Genomic DNA, 15,026 nt, shown 5'->3' on the forward strand with positions numbered 1-15,026 from the left:
CAGATTGTTTTGCAATCAAATGTGTGACCTGGATTTTGAAAAAACGCTTGAATGAGAGCTGCTAAATTCCCCGGCATAGATGACAACTGAACCATCGAAGTAGGTGTCAATGGTTTCAATTTATCTTGTACTACTTGTAGATGCAGTATACCCACGCGTTCGGGGAGATGTCCTGTACCACACCCCACTCTCCGCTAAGTGGGAGAGGTGTAAAATTCACGGCAGCAGACCTTCTACTGAGGTCAACGCTCAAAAAAGTGCTGTGCCTTGGGGCATTGACAATTATTTAATTAACGAATTAAATAACCTTATTTTATTCTGAAGGCAACCGGATGTCTTAAATTAGCTAGCTCTCAGACAGGAAGTTCTAAATTAGCTCATAAGACGGAGCCAAATATCTGTCTGAGAGTGGAGCCTGCCTGGCAAATGACATGGGGGGTCCTTTTTGTGGGCTTGGCCGAAAGTGGGCGTTACCAAAAGGTGGGCGTGGCCATGGCCGCCAGAAGTCTGTCAGATTTTGACAGCTTCAAATTAGTGTTAAACATAATATAACCCAATTGACTCCAGTCCTCTCTGTTTAATATATCTATAATGAAACTATATAAACTATGCATATACCATGAAGTGCTATGACTACTAGCTCTGGTCCATAGCTCTAATGCGTTTCATTTAGAGCTATGTTACTCTAAACTTCCCCGCTCGCATGAATGCAGACCAGCCTCTACTCTTTGGCGTAAATAAAAAGAACGTTTTTGCTACACATAAAAACAAAGGCGAGTTGTGTCATTAGAAAGCCTACTTTGGTAATTGGTTCTAGTTCTAGTGAACAGAAATAATAAATAAATAGACTTGGTAACCTAACTGTAGGGAGTGCAAACACATTAAAGAACCTGGGGGTTATCATCTATGAAAAGGCAACACAATGAGCAGAAAATAAAAATGAACCATGTAAATACAACAAATTGAGCAGAGCACTGCAGGGAGTTGAACCCCATTCCGGTAAACCAGAAGTACCACAACCAGTGCCTTGGTTTTTGTTTTGTTTTACGAGGTCCATTCGTTGAAATGTAAATTTTGCATTGCAACGGTAAAGTAATTTCACAATTGACATTGTAGGCAATAATTAATAACGGTATGGCACCAGGCCAAAGCCATGGGGATAGAGTATGTTTTGCACTCTGAGTGAGTGTGTGTGTGTGTGTGTGTGTGTGTGTCCGTCAGTTTGTTAACAGCTAATCTCCAGCACCATTAACCCGGTCGATGCCAAATTTTGCACACACACTCCCTGGATGCCAACGATGAACCTCTGTCCCAAATTTTCCAGAACGGCCTGTATAGCACCACACATTTTTGTATGCCCTCCGAGACTATGGACTATAGCCTTTCGCTTTTCCGCGATTTAACCTTTTTTCAAATCGTGAACAATGATGAAGAATCGCGCACTATAGCATGCCACTTAATGACCTTGGGGTCATCAAGGTCATTGATATTGATCAATAACCTTGAGCAGTATAAATGACCTTCAATAAGACTAGTAAATGACCTTGACCAGTATAAATGACCTTGACAAGTACAAATGACCTTGACCAGTATAAATGACCGTGACCAGTATATGACTGACCAGTATAAATTACCTTCATGAGACTAGTAAATGACCTTGACCAGTATAAATGACCTTTAGAAGACTAGTAAATGATCTTCACCAGTATAAATGACCTTTAGAAGACTAGTAAATGATCTTCACCAGTATAAATGACCTTGACCAGTATGCGGTCCGTGACCATGGACTATAGCCTTTTGCTTTTCCTTGATTTTCACCTTTAAAAAATCCTCAACAATGATGAAGAATCGCACACTATAGCGCGCCGCTCAATGACCTGAGACCATGGACCAATGAATGAAATACAACACATTGAGCAGGGCACTGCAGGGAGTTGAACCCCGTTCCGGTAAACCAGAAGTCCGACACCAGTGCCTTAGTTTTTGTGTTGTTGTTCATTTAAAGGTCCAGGTGTGCATACGCATGTGCCCCTGTGTGTGTAGGTGCATGTGTGCATGTGTGTGCACGCTTCAATGACCACTGTTGGACCCAATGGCGATCAAGGACCTCAGGGAGCCACCCATAATTCACAACGGTCACAGCGAACTCTGTTGCATCACAACTGGTGGCCAACAGTCGTAACCAACACCGCCACGACCCACAGGAGAATACCATCGCACAGTGGTATCAGACCAACCACAATCAGCCAGCCCTCAAACCAAACCCTTCGACCTAGAAGAACTCAAAACTGCAATGGGAAAGTTGAAACCCGGAAAAGCAGCAGGGATTGATGACATACTGGCAGAAATTATACAGCACCTGGAACCTAACGCAAAGACCTGGCTCGTGGGGATGCTGAACACATGCATGGCACAGAAAACCATCCCTTCTGTCTGGAGAAAAGCCAAAGTGGTTGCAATCCCCAAACCTGGCAAAGACCCATCATCCTCAAAGAGCTACCGACCCATTTCCCTCCTCTGCATCACCTACAAGAGAGGCTGCTACTCCAACGCCTCATACCACTCATAGACACCAAGCTGACTAAAGACCAAGCTGGTTTCCGTCCCGTCCTGTGCTGGACAGAGCTCAACCTCACCCAACACATTGAGGATGGGTTTGAGGGAAAACAAATAACTGGAGCAGCAACTGGAGGGCGAAGCAAGCACGCAGGCAGCTTGTGCCTGCCTGCGTGCCTGCCTGCCTTCCTCATGTGGAAGCTGCATAGTTGAGTTTGTGTGTGTGTTTCTTTTTCTGTCTTTCTTTCTTAGGACGAAGATCAAGGTAGACGCCGTTGGAAGGCTCAACACAAGCCGATGCCCCTAGAGATCCATCCCAAAGCTTCCCTCAGGGAGTCCAGCAAGCCAGCTAGCCAGCAAGCCCGCCCAGTCAGCCAACGCAGCCAGCCAGCTCCGCCAGTCAGCCAGTGTAGAAAGTCAGGCTGCCAAGCCAGCGCACATCAGCCCTTGCAGTCAACCATTGTAGCCATACCAGCCTTGCTCAGTCAGCTCAGCCAGGCCTCTCTCGAGGCCTGGCTCTCTGTCTGCCTGGCCCGGTCTGCCCCGCCCTGCCTTGCAGCAACAGAACCAGCCTTGCTGGCAAGCCAGCCAGCTCAGAATACGAGCTCAGCAAGCCAGCGCAGCTGGCAAGCACGCAGTTAGTCTAAACCAGTTTCAGACTGGCAGGCCAAGGCAGACAGACAGGAAGACCGAGGCGCCTAGGCAGGCAGACAGGCCAGGAAGGCAACAAAGTGCAGGCAGGGGGACTGTCCGGCCTAAGGCTGCGCTGCAAGGGTTGGAGCCTGGCCAGCTCCTGCTGGTCTAGACTGAGTGGCTGTGGCTGCACAGTAAGGCTGCGGTAACCTAGTCTGGGCTTGCTGCTGCACTGGCTTGCTCAGCTCGCATTCTGAGCTGGCTGGCTTTCCAGAAAGGCTGGTTCTGTTGCTGCAAGGCAGGGCAGGGCAGACCGGGCCAGGCAGACAGAGAGCCAGGCCTCAAGAGAGGCCTGGCTGAGCTGACTGAGCAAGGCTGGTATGGCTGCAATGGCTGACTGCAAGGGCTGATATGCTCTGGCTTGGCAGCCTGACTTTCTACACTGGCTGACTGGCGGAGCTGACTGGCTGCGTTGGCTGACTGGGCAGGCTTGCTGGCTAGCTGGCTTGCTGTGCTCCCTGAGGGAAGCTTTGGGATGGATCTCTAGGGGCATCGGCTAGTGTTGAGCCTTCCTATGGCGTCTACCTTGATCTCCGTCCTAAGAAAGAAAGACAGAAAAAGAAAGACACACAAACCCAACTATGCAGCTTCCACCTGAGGAACCGAGACGCGAGAAAAGAACTGAGCGTCACTTGGGATGGTCACAAACTCTCCAACCATACCCACCCCATGTATCTTGGAGTTACACTGGACAGGACACTCTTCTTCAAAAAAACACCTGGAGAACACAAAAGCCACGGTCAACACCCACAATAACATCCTGTGAAAACTAGTGAACTCCCAAGTGGGGCGCAGACCCACAAACAATCCGTGCAACTGCCATGGCCCTGTCTTTCTCTACAGCAGAGTATTCCTGCTCAAGCTGGAGCCGATCACGTCACACCAAATTGGTCGACACAGCCCTAAATGACACCTGTCGCATCATCACGGGATGGGTCAAGAAAACACCTGTCCCGTCCGTGCCTTTATGCGCTAGCCGGCACCTCCCCCCGCACATCAGACGACTGTGTAACGCTCAAGATGAATGGAAAACACAGGAGATAGACAGTGAAGTCTGGAATGAAATGATAGAGAACACCTCACACACACAGTTTCCTTTCGTGGCTGTTTACATTCGAGGGTCGCCGGTCCTCTCAAACGGAACAGTTTAACGTCATGCCCAGGACGAAAAGATATAGAGAACACCATAATGACAAATGACAAATAACAGCAGGAAGGCATGGGCCACAATCCACCGTCTTGGCAAAGACCACACCACCCATAATTCACAACGGTCACAGCAAATTCTGTTGCATCACAACTAGTGTAGGTATTGGATGGAGCCCGCACACCACAGGTATAAGAAAGACGTGATGCAGAGGAGGGAAATGGGTCGGTAGCTCTTCGGGGATAATGGGTCTTTGCCAGGTTTAGGGATTGCAACCACTTTGGCCTTTTTCCAGACAGAAGGGGTGGTTTTCTGTGCTGTGCATGTGTTCAGCATCCCCACAAGCCAGGGCCTTGAGTTAGGTCCCAGGTGCTGTATCATTTCTGCCAGTAGGTCATCAATCCCTGCTGCTTTTCCGGGTTTCAACTTTCCCATTGCAGTTTCAAGTTCTTCTAGGTCGAAGGGTTTGGTTTGAGTGATGGCTGATTATGGTTGGTCTGATACCACTGTGCGATGGTATTCTATGTGGGTCGGTGGCGGTGTTGGTTACAACTGTTGGCCACCAGTTGTGACCAAGACCGCCACCAACCCACAGGAGAATACCATCGCACAGTGGTATCAGACCAACCACAATCAGCCAGCCTTCAAACCAAACCCTTCGACCTAGAAGAACGTGAAACTGCAATGGGAAAGTTGAAACCCGGAAAAGCAGCAGGGATTGATGACCTACTAGCAGAAATGATACAGCACCTGGGACCTAACGGAAAGACCTGGCTTGTGGGGATGCTGAACACATGCATAGCACAGAAAACCATCCCTTCTGTCTGGAAAAAGGCCAAAGTGGTTGCAATCCCTAAACCTGGCAAAGACCCATTATCCCCAAAGAGCTACCGACCCATTTCCCTCCTCTGCATCACCTACAAGCCTATCCCGTCACACCAAATTGGTCGACACAGCCCTAAATGACACCTGTGGCATCATCATAGGATGCATCAAGACAACACCTGACCCTGTCCCAACACCTGTTTACATTCGAGGGTCGCCGGTCCTCTCGAACGGAACAGTTTAACGTCATGCCCAGGACGAAAAGATATAGAGAACACCAACATGACAAATAACAGCAGGAAGGCATGGGCCACAATCCACCGTCTTGGCAAAGACCACACCACCCATAATTCACAACGGTCACAGCAAACTCTATTGCATCACAACTGGTGTAGTTATTGGATGGAGCCCGCACACCACCAAAAAAAAGAAAAACAACATACTATAGTATGCCCTCCGTGACCATGGACTTTAGCCTTTCGCTTTTCTGCAATTTAACCTTTTTTCAAATCCTCAACAATGATGAAGAATCGCGCACTATAGCGTGCCACTTAATGACCTTGACCAATATCAATGACCTTGAGCAGTATAAATTACCTTCAATAAGACTAGTAAATGACCTTGACCAGTATAAATGACCTTGACAAGTACAAATGACCTTGACCAGTATAAATGACCTTCACCAGTAGATATGACCGTGACCAGTATATGACTGTGACCAGTATAAATGACCTTCATGAGACTAGTAATTGACCTTGACCAGTATAAATGACCTTTAGAAGACTAGTAAATGATCTTCACCAGTATAAATGACCTTTAGAAGACTAGTAAATGATCTTCACCAGTATAAATGACCTTGACCATTATGCGGTCCGTGACCATGGACTATAGCCTTTTGCTTTTCCTTGATTTTCACCTTTAAAAAATCCTCAACAATGATGAAGAATCGCACACTATAGCGCGCCGCTCAATGACCTGAGACCATGGACCAATGAATGAAATACAACACATTGAGCAGGGCACTGCAGGGAGTTGAACCCCGTTCCGGTAAACCAGAAGTCCGACACCAGTGCCTTAGTTTTTGTGTTGTTGTTCATTTAAAGGTCCAGGTGTGCATACGCATGTGCCCCTGTGTGTGTAGGTGCATGTGTGCATGTGTGTGCACGCTTCAATGACCACTGTTGGACCCAATGGCGATCAAGGACCTCAGGGAGCCACCCATAATTCACAACGGTCACAGCGAACTCTGTTGCATCACAACTGGTGGCCAACAGTCGTAACCAACACCGCCACGACCCACAGGAGAATACCATCGCACAGTGGTATCAGACCAACCACAATCAGCCAGCCCTCAAACCAAACCCTTCGACCTAGAAGAACTCAAAACTGCAATGGGAAAGTTGAAACCCGGAAAAGCAGCAGGGATTGATGACATACTGGCAGAAATTATACAGCACCTGGAACCTAACGCAAAGACCTGGCTCGTGGGGATGCTGAACACATGCATGGCACAGAAAACCATCCCTTCTGTCTGGAGAAAAGCCAAAGTGGTTGCAATCCCCAAACCTGGCAAAGACCCATCATCCTCAAAGAGCTACCGACCCATTTCCCTCCTCTGCATCACCTACAAGAGAGGCTGCTACTCCAACGCCTCATACCACTCATAGACACCAAGCTGACTAAAGACCAAGCTGGTTTCCGTCCCGTCCTGTGCTGGACAGAGCTCAACCTCACCCAACACATTGAGGATGGGTTTGAGGGAAAACAAATAACTGGAGCAGCAACTGGAGGGCGAAGCAAGCACGCAGGCAGCTTGTGCCTGCCTGCGTGCCTGCCTGCCTTCCTCATGTGGAAGCTGCATAGTTGAGTTTGTGTGTGTGTTTCTTTTTCTGTCTTTCTTTCTTAGGACGAAGATCAAGGTAGACGCCGTTGGAAGGCTCAACACAAGCCGATGCCCCTAGAGATCCATCCCAAAGCTTCCCTCAGGGAGTCCAGCAAGCCAGCTAGCCAGCAAGCCCGCCCAGTCAGCCAACGCAGCCAGCCAGCTCCGCCAGTCAGCCAGTGTAGAAAGTCAGGCTGCCAAGCCAGCGCACATCAGCCCTTGCAGTCAACCATTGTAGCCATACCAGCCTTGCTCAGTCAGCTCAGCCAGGCCTCTCTCGAGGCCTGGCTCTCTGTCTGCCTGGCCCGGTCTGCCCCGCCCTGCCTTGCAGCAACAGAACCAGCCTTGCTGGCAAGCCAGCCAGCTCAGAATACGAGCTCAGCAAGCCAGCGCAGCTGGCAAGCACGCAGTTAGTCTAAACCAGTTTCAGACTGGCAGGCCAAGGCAGACAGACAGGAAGACCGAGGCGCCTAGGCAGGCAGACAGGCCAGGAAGGCAACAAAGTGCAGGCAGGGGGACTGTCCGGCCTAAGGCTGCGCTGCAAGGGTTGGAGCCTGGCCAGCTCCTGCTGGTCTAGACTGAGTGGCTGTGGCTGCACAGTAAGGCTGCGGTAACCTAGTCTGGGCTTGCTGCTGCACTGGCTTGCTCAGCTCGCATTCTGAGCTGGCTGGCTTTCCAGAAAGGCTGGTTCTGTTGCTGCAAGGCAGGGCAGGGCAGACCGGGCCAGGCAGACAGAGAGCCAGGCATCAAGAGAGGCCTGGCTGAGCTGACTGAGCAAGGCTGGTATGGCTGCAATGGCTGACTGCAAGGGCTGATATGCTCTGGCTTGGCAGCCTGACTTTCTACACTGGCTGACTGGCGGAGCTGACTGGCTGCGTTGGCTGACTGGGCAGGCTTGCTGGCTAGCTGGCTTGCTGTGCTCCCTGAGGGAAGCTTTGGGATGGATCTCTAGGGGCATCGGCTAGTGTTGAGCCTTCCTATGGCGTCTACCTTGATCTCCGTCCTAAGAAAGAAAGACAGAAAAAGAAAGACACACAAACCCAACTATGCAGCTTCCACCTGAGGAACCGAGACGCGAGAAAAGAACTGAGCGTCACTTGGGATGGTCACAAACTCTCCAACCATACCCACCCCATGTATCTTGGAGTTACACTGGACAGGACACTCTTCTTCAAAAAAACACCTGGAGAACACAAAAGCCACGGTCAACACCCACAATAACATCCTGTGAAAACTAGTGAACTCCCAAGTGGGGCGCAGACCCAAACAATCCGTGCAACTGCCATGGCCCTGTCTTTCTCTACAGCAGAGTATGCCTGCTCAAGCTGGAGCCGATCACGTCACACCAAATTGGTCGACACAGCCCTAAATGACACCTGTCGCATCATCACGGGATGGGTCAAGACAACACCTGTCCCGTCCGTGCCTTTATGCGCTAGCCGGCACCTCCCCCCGCACATCAGACGACTGTGTAACGCTCAAGATGAATGGAAAACACAGGAGATAGACAGTGAAGTCTGGAATGAAATGATAGAGAACACCTCACACACACAGTTTCCTTTCGTGGCCGTTTACATTCGAGGGTCGCCGGTCCTCTCGAACGGAACAGTTTAACGTCATGCCCAGGACGAAAAGATATAGAGAACACCATAATGACAAATAACAGCAGGAAGGCATGGGCCACAATCCAACGTCTTGGCAAAGACCACACCACCCATAATTCACAACGGTCACAGCAAACTCTGTTGCATCACAACTGGTGTAGGTATTGGATGGAGCCCGCACACCACAGGTATAAGAAAGACGTGATGCAGAGGAGGGAAATGGGTCGGTAGCTCTTCGGGGATAATGGGTCTTTGCCAGGTTTAGGGATTGCAACTACTCCAGCCTTTTTCCAAACAGAAGGGATGGTTTTCTGTGCTATGCATGTGTTCAGCATCCCCACAAGCCAGGTCCTTGCGATAGGTCCCAGGTGCTGTATCATTTCTGCAAGTATGCCATCAATCCCTGCTGCTTTTCCGGGTTTCAACTTTCCCATTGCAGTTTCACGTTCTTCTAAGTCGAAGGGTTTGGTTTGAGGGCTGGCTGATTGTGGTTGGTCTGATACCACTGTGCGATGGTATTCTATGTGGGTCGGTGGCGGTGTTGGTTACAACTGTTGGCCACCAGTTGTGAACAAGACCGCCACCGACCCACAGGAGAATACCATCGCACAGTGGTATCAGACCAACCACAATCAGCCAGCCCTCAAACCAAACCCTTCGACCTAGAAGAACTTGAAACTGCAATGGGAAAGTTGAAACCCGGAAAAGCAGCAGGGATTGATGACCTACTGGCAGAAATGTTACAGCACCTGGGACCCAACGCAAAGACCTGGCTTGTGGGGATGCTGAACACATGCATAGCACAGAAAACCATCCCTTCTGTCTGGGAAAAGGCCAAAGTGGTTGCAATCCCTAAACCTGGCAAAGACCCATTATCCACAAAGAGCTACCGACCCATTTCCCTCTGCATCACCTACAAGGCTATATGAGAAGCTGCTACTCCAACGCCTTGTTGCCACTCATAGATACCAAGCTGACTAAAGACCAAGCTGGTTTCCGTCCCAGCCGCTCCTGTGCTGGACAGAGCTCAACCTCACCCAACACATTGAGGATGGGTTTGAGGGGAAACAAATAACTGGAGCAGCATTCAGAGATCTCTCTGCTGCCTACGACACTGTCCAACACCGCACAATGGTCAGGAAAAGCCTCCTCAACAACAGGCGCTTCTATGTCCAGTTAAATGACCAGAGGAGTAAATGGAAAGCCCAAAAGAACGGCCTCCAACAAGGTAGCGTGCTCGCCCCCCTCCTTTTCAATATCTACACAAACGACCAGCCACTACCCAATGCCTAATGCCAGCGTTTCATCTACGCCGACAACCTCTGCATTACGACCCAACAAGCAGACTTCCAGAAGATTGAGTCTGTCCTTGAAAGTGCCCTCCAAGAAATGTCAAGCTACTACAATACAACCACCTGAAACCCAACCTATAGAGAACACCTCACACACACATAATTTCCTTTCGTGGCCGTTTACATTCGAGGGTCGCTGGTCCTCTCGAACGGAACAGTTTAACGTCATGCCCAGGACGAAAAGATATAGAGAACACCAACATGTCAAATAACAGCAGGAAGGCATGGGCCACAATCCACCGTCTTGGCAAAAACCACACCACCCATAATTCACAACGGTCACAGCAAACTCTGTTGCATCACAACTGGTGTAGGTATTGGATGGAGCCCGCACACCACAGGTATAAGAAAGACGTTCTTTGTTGAAATACTGACAGCGTTTCGATCCATTTGATCTTCATCAGGTCATGTGTACACAAAACATACACTTTTATACTAAGGGAGTGCCCCCATTAAACAATCAAAATACCACATTTTGGTGCCCCTCCCATCACTGCAGGTGTGACACGTCAACCCTGAGTGAGTAGGTGGGGACCCAGACATATTGATGTAAATATAGTCTGTTCAGAAATTGTAGTGCCTCTCATAGAGCTTGTAGGTGATGCAGAGGAGGGAAATGGGTCGGTAGCTCTTCGGGGATAATGGGTCTTTGCCAGGTTTAGGGATTGCAACTACTCCAGCCTTTTTCCAAACAGAAGGGATGGTTTTCTGTGCTATGCATGTGTTCAGCATCCCCACAAGCCAGGTCCTTGCGATAGGTCCCAGGTGCTGTATCATTTCTGCCAGTATGCCATCAATCCCTGCTGCTTTTCCGGGTTTCAACTTTCCCATTGCAGTTTCACGTTCTTCTAAGTCGAAGGGTTTGGTTTGAGGGCTGGCTGATTGTGGTTGGTCTGATACCACTGTGCGATGGTATTCTATGTGGGTCGGTGGCGGTGTTGGTTACAACTGTTGGCCACCAGTTGTGACCAAGACCGCCACCGACCCACAGGAGAATACCATCGCACAGTGGTATCAGACCAACCACAATCAGCCAGCCCTCAAACCAAACCCTTCGACCTAGAAGAACTTGAAACTGCAATGGGAAAGTTGAAACCCGGAAAAGCAGCAGGGATTGATGACCTACTGGCAGAAATGTTACAGCACCTGGGACCCAACGCAAAGACCTGGCTTGTGGGGATGCTGAACACATGCATAGCACAGAAAACCATCCCTTCTGTCTGGGAAAAGGCCAACGTGGTTGCAATCCCTAAACCTGGCATAGACCCATTATCCACAAAGAGCTACCGACCCATTTCCCTCTGCATCACCTACAAGGCTATATGAGAAGCTGCTACTCCAACGCCTTGTTGCCACTCATAGATACCAAGCTGACTAAAGACCAAGCTGGTTTCCGTCCCAGCCGCTCCTGTGCTGGACAGAGCTCAACCTCACCCAACACATTGAGGATGGGTTTGAGGGGAAACAAATAACTGGAGCAGCATTCAGAGATCTCTCTGCTGCCTACGACACTGTCCAACACCGCACAATGGTCAGGAAAAGCCTCCTCAACAACAGGCGCTTCTATGTTCAGTTAAATGACCAGAGGAGTAAATGGAAAGCCGAAAAGAACGGCCTCCCACAAGGTAGCGCGCTCGCCCCCCTCCTTTTCAATATCTAAACAAACGACCAGCCACTTGAAACCCAACCCATCAAAAACCCAACTATGCAGCTTCCACCTGAGGAACCGAGACGCAAAAAAAGAACTGAGCATCACAAACTCTCAAACCATACCCACCCCATGTAACTTGGAGTTACACTGGACAGTTTAACGTCATGCCCAGGACGAAAAGTTATAGAGAACACCAACATGACAAACCCTACACTTAAACCCTCTATATTTAATAAAAAACAATTCTGGACAGGAATCCTGTATTGCAGGGGTGCCCAAAAGGTACATCGTGATCTACCAGTAATCACAAAGGCTGTGCAGGTAGACCATATGGCATGCCCCTGTATATAATCTATCACTTGAATTAAGGTGACTTGACACCAGCTCAAATGTTGCACACAAACATCAGTAGCAAAAGTACAAAGTTATTGTGACAGTAATAATTGCTATAGTGTGTGTTCAGTAACAGGAATATTCCTGTCTCTCCAGCTCTTTAATAAATAGAAAAGGGTTTAATCAGGAGTTGTAGTAGCCACAGGATAATCTAAGCGGTGGATATTGCTCTTTTCTTCATGTCTTTATGTATGTAAATTGTCTTGTTGTTTGTGTTATGTCAAATGCGTGTATATGTGTTCTGCATATACTTGGCTGCTGTGTTGCAAGTTACTGAACACACACTATAGCAATGATTACTGTCACACTATAGAGCTATTTAACACTGTTACTGAACACACACTATAGCAATGATTACTGTCACAATATAGAGCTATTTAACACTGTTACTGAACACACACACTATAGCAATGATTACTGTCACAATATAGAGCTATTTAACACTGTTACTGAACACACACACTATAGCAATGATTACTGTCACAATATAGAGCTATTTAACACTGTTACTGAACACACACTATAGCAATGATTACTGTCACACTATAGAGCTATTTAACACTGTTACTGAACACACACTATAGCAATGATTACTGTCACAATACAGAGCAATTTAATTTAGGTAACCAAATTGACCCCAATAGTAGATCTTTACACTCTCAATAGTTCAATTGTTGTTAAGCATCTGCTTAATTTCCAAAAAAACTACACAATTAGAGAATGTAGAAGATTGCTACTTTTGATCCTTTGATTATATAATGCTGATTGTAGCATAGTGGTTATAGTGACTGAGCTTTGTTAACATGAGTGCCCGGGATCGTTTCCCACCAATTTCAAAGAATGTTTGTTGCTTCGTGCCAATTTTCACAGAACGTTTGTCCTTTTACCTACCAAACAATACTATTTTCACCTCTAGTCGATTATTTATTCAGCGTTTGAGCCACGGACCACCATTTGAGGCCATCTAGTCTCTCAGACCCATTTGAGCCACTGACCACCATTGTGAGAGTCTATTAATGTGAAATGGTGGTCCGTGGCTCAAACATGTTATCACTTTTGAAGTTACTTGTTGTGTTTAGATATGTAAATACTACTCTTTAAAGCCGTGTTTCGGTAGTCGAGTGGGTACTGTCGACGGTTAGTAAACATTGAGGCCGGGCATAGTTGTTTATAAACCTTCGACACTAACCATTCGGCTACTGAAACACTGTTTTACAGTTTCGTACAAACATCATATATAAACATCATAACAAGTAACTTCAAGTGATAGACGTTTGAACACACAAACAACAACAGCGTTAAGTATTAAATAACATTTAATCACTTACTTGCTCCGAAGACGGACCCGCGATGGTGACGTGGCACGTTCCAAACAAACACTGACCAAACCTACCTCCACGCGTCTCTTCCGTATTTGAGGGCGGCGGCACTTCCTTCCGGTGTGAGGCCACGCCCGCGAGATTTAACCGCGAATCTATTGTAGTCCTCTTACTTTACATCCGGGTCCCTTGGTCCCATCCGCTTCTAATGCAAAATAGCTACATATGAACGCGTGAATCTTTTTTTTTTTTTTACAATAACGTTATTTGTCAGAAAGGAAGCCATTGAGGGTTAAAATGGGTCTTAATGCTTCCAACTCATATAACTGTCACCAACAACACTTTTAATGATATTACATGAAGCAGACAGCCCTGTGATGAAACCTTTAGCATTACACTGTGGTTAATAGGTTTTTATTCACAATGGAATGTTATTGTACTCTTAATATATCATGGTGTAGCACAGCACAGTAGATTCATATTTCAATCGATCTGGGATGTTAAAATTGTGCAAAACTCTGTTCAATGAATGGCCTCTTCTGCTACATTAAACATTACTAAACATTAAACGTTACTTATACCTGTTATTGAGACTCCTATAGAGCATGTTGACATGGATAGCTTGGTTAGTAGTATCTCTGTTAGTTAATGCAGTTTGATTGATTAAATTAATAGCCTATTTTATTAGACAAAAATGTAGAACAGTAGTGTCATAGAGTGGAAAATGCCATTTGGTTTAATGTCACAGAATGCAGTGCCACGTAGAGCAGCATGATAAATGGTTAACTTTATAGTGTGTTCAAAAATGGCAGATCTGCAAGTTCAGTGTCTTGAATGAGATGTGCTGTGAGTTTGCATATCTGCTATTGTCCAGCATAGGACCGTTGCACAGTGAAGTATAAACAAGGCTTTAGGATTTATAAGTCGTTTTTAGAATATAATAGAATATTCACTCCAGTGAATAGCATTTATCCATTTAGATAACTTTTTGATGTTATTTAATTACTTATTTTTACACAGAAACATAATGTGTGTCTTTACAATAACTGTAATGTAATAATAATACTAATAATGTAATGTAATAATTATTAATTAAATAACCTTATTTTATTCTGAAGGCAACCGGATGTCTTAAATTAGCTAGCTCTCAGACAGGAAGTTCTAAATTAGCTCAAAAGACGGAGCCTTCGACTACTACCCTGCAACTAGACTGGATTTGATGAGTAAAAAAAAGCAACACTGCCACCTACTTCCTATGTCGTGAACTGAAGGCTGATTTGGATGGTTGGAACGTTTATTTTGAAAAACAGACAGACCTCACTTCCCCATTAGGTGGAACCCCATCCCATAGCCCAGGGAGAGAGCCGGGTGATCTCTCTGTCATTGGCTAAATCGTTGCTAGGCCGACCGCGGCGCTGGCTTTGTAATGTTTCCAAAACTACATTTTCATTAAACAACAGGATCATTACCATACTATTGCTTGTTATATTACAAATTTGTAGTTGTACACAAAAACAAACTGTAGTATTGTACTTAATCGTATTCACATTATATTCAAAAGCCTGGTGACGGAAACCGGTTATTATATTCACCGCTAGCCAATC

Source organism: Protomyctophum parallelum (genome assembly GCF_964188405.1).
Source record: "Protomyctophum parallelum genome assembly, chromosome: 4".
In the NCBI taxonomy this organism is placed as follows: Eukaryota; Metazoa; Chordata; class Actinopteri; order Myctophiformes; family Myctophidae; genus Protomyctophum; species Protomyctophum parallelum.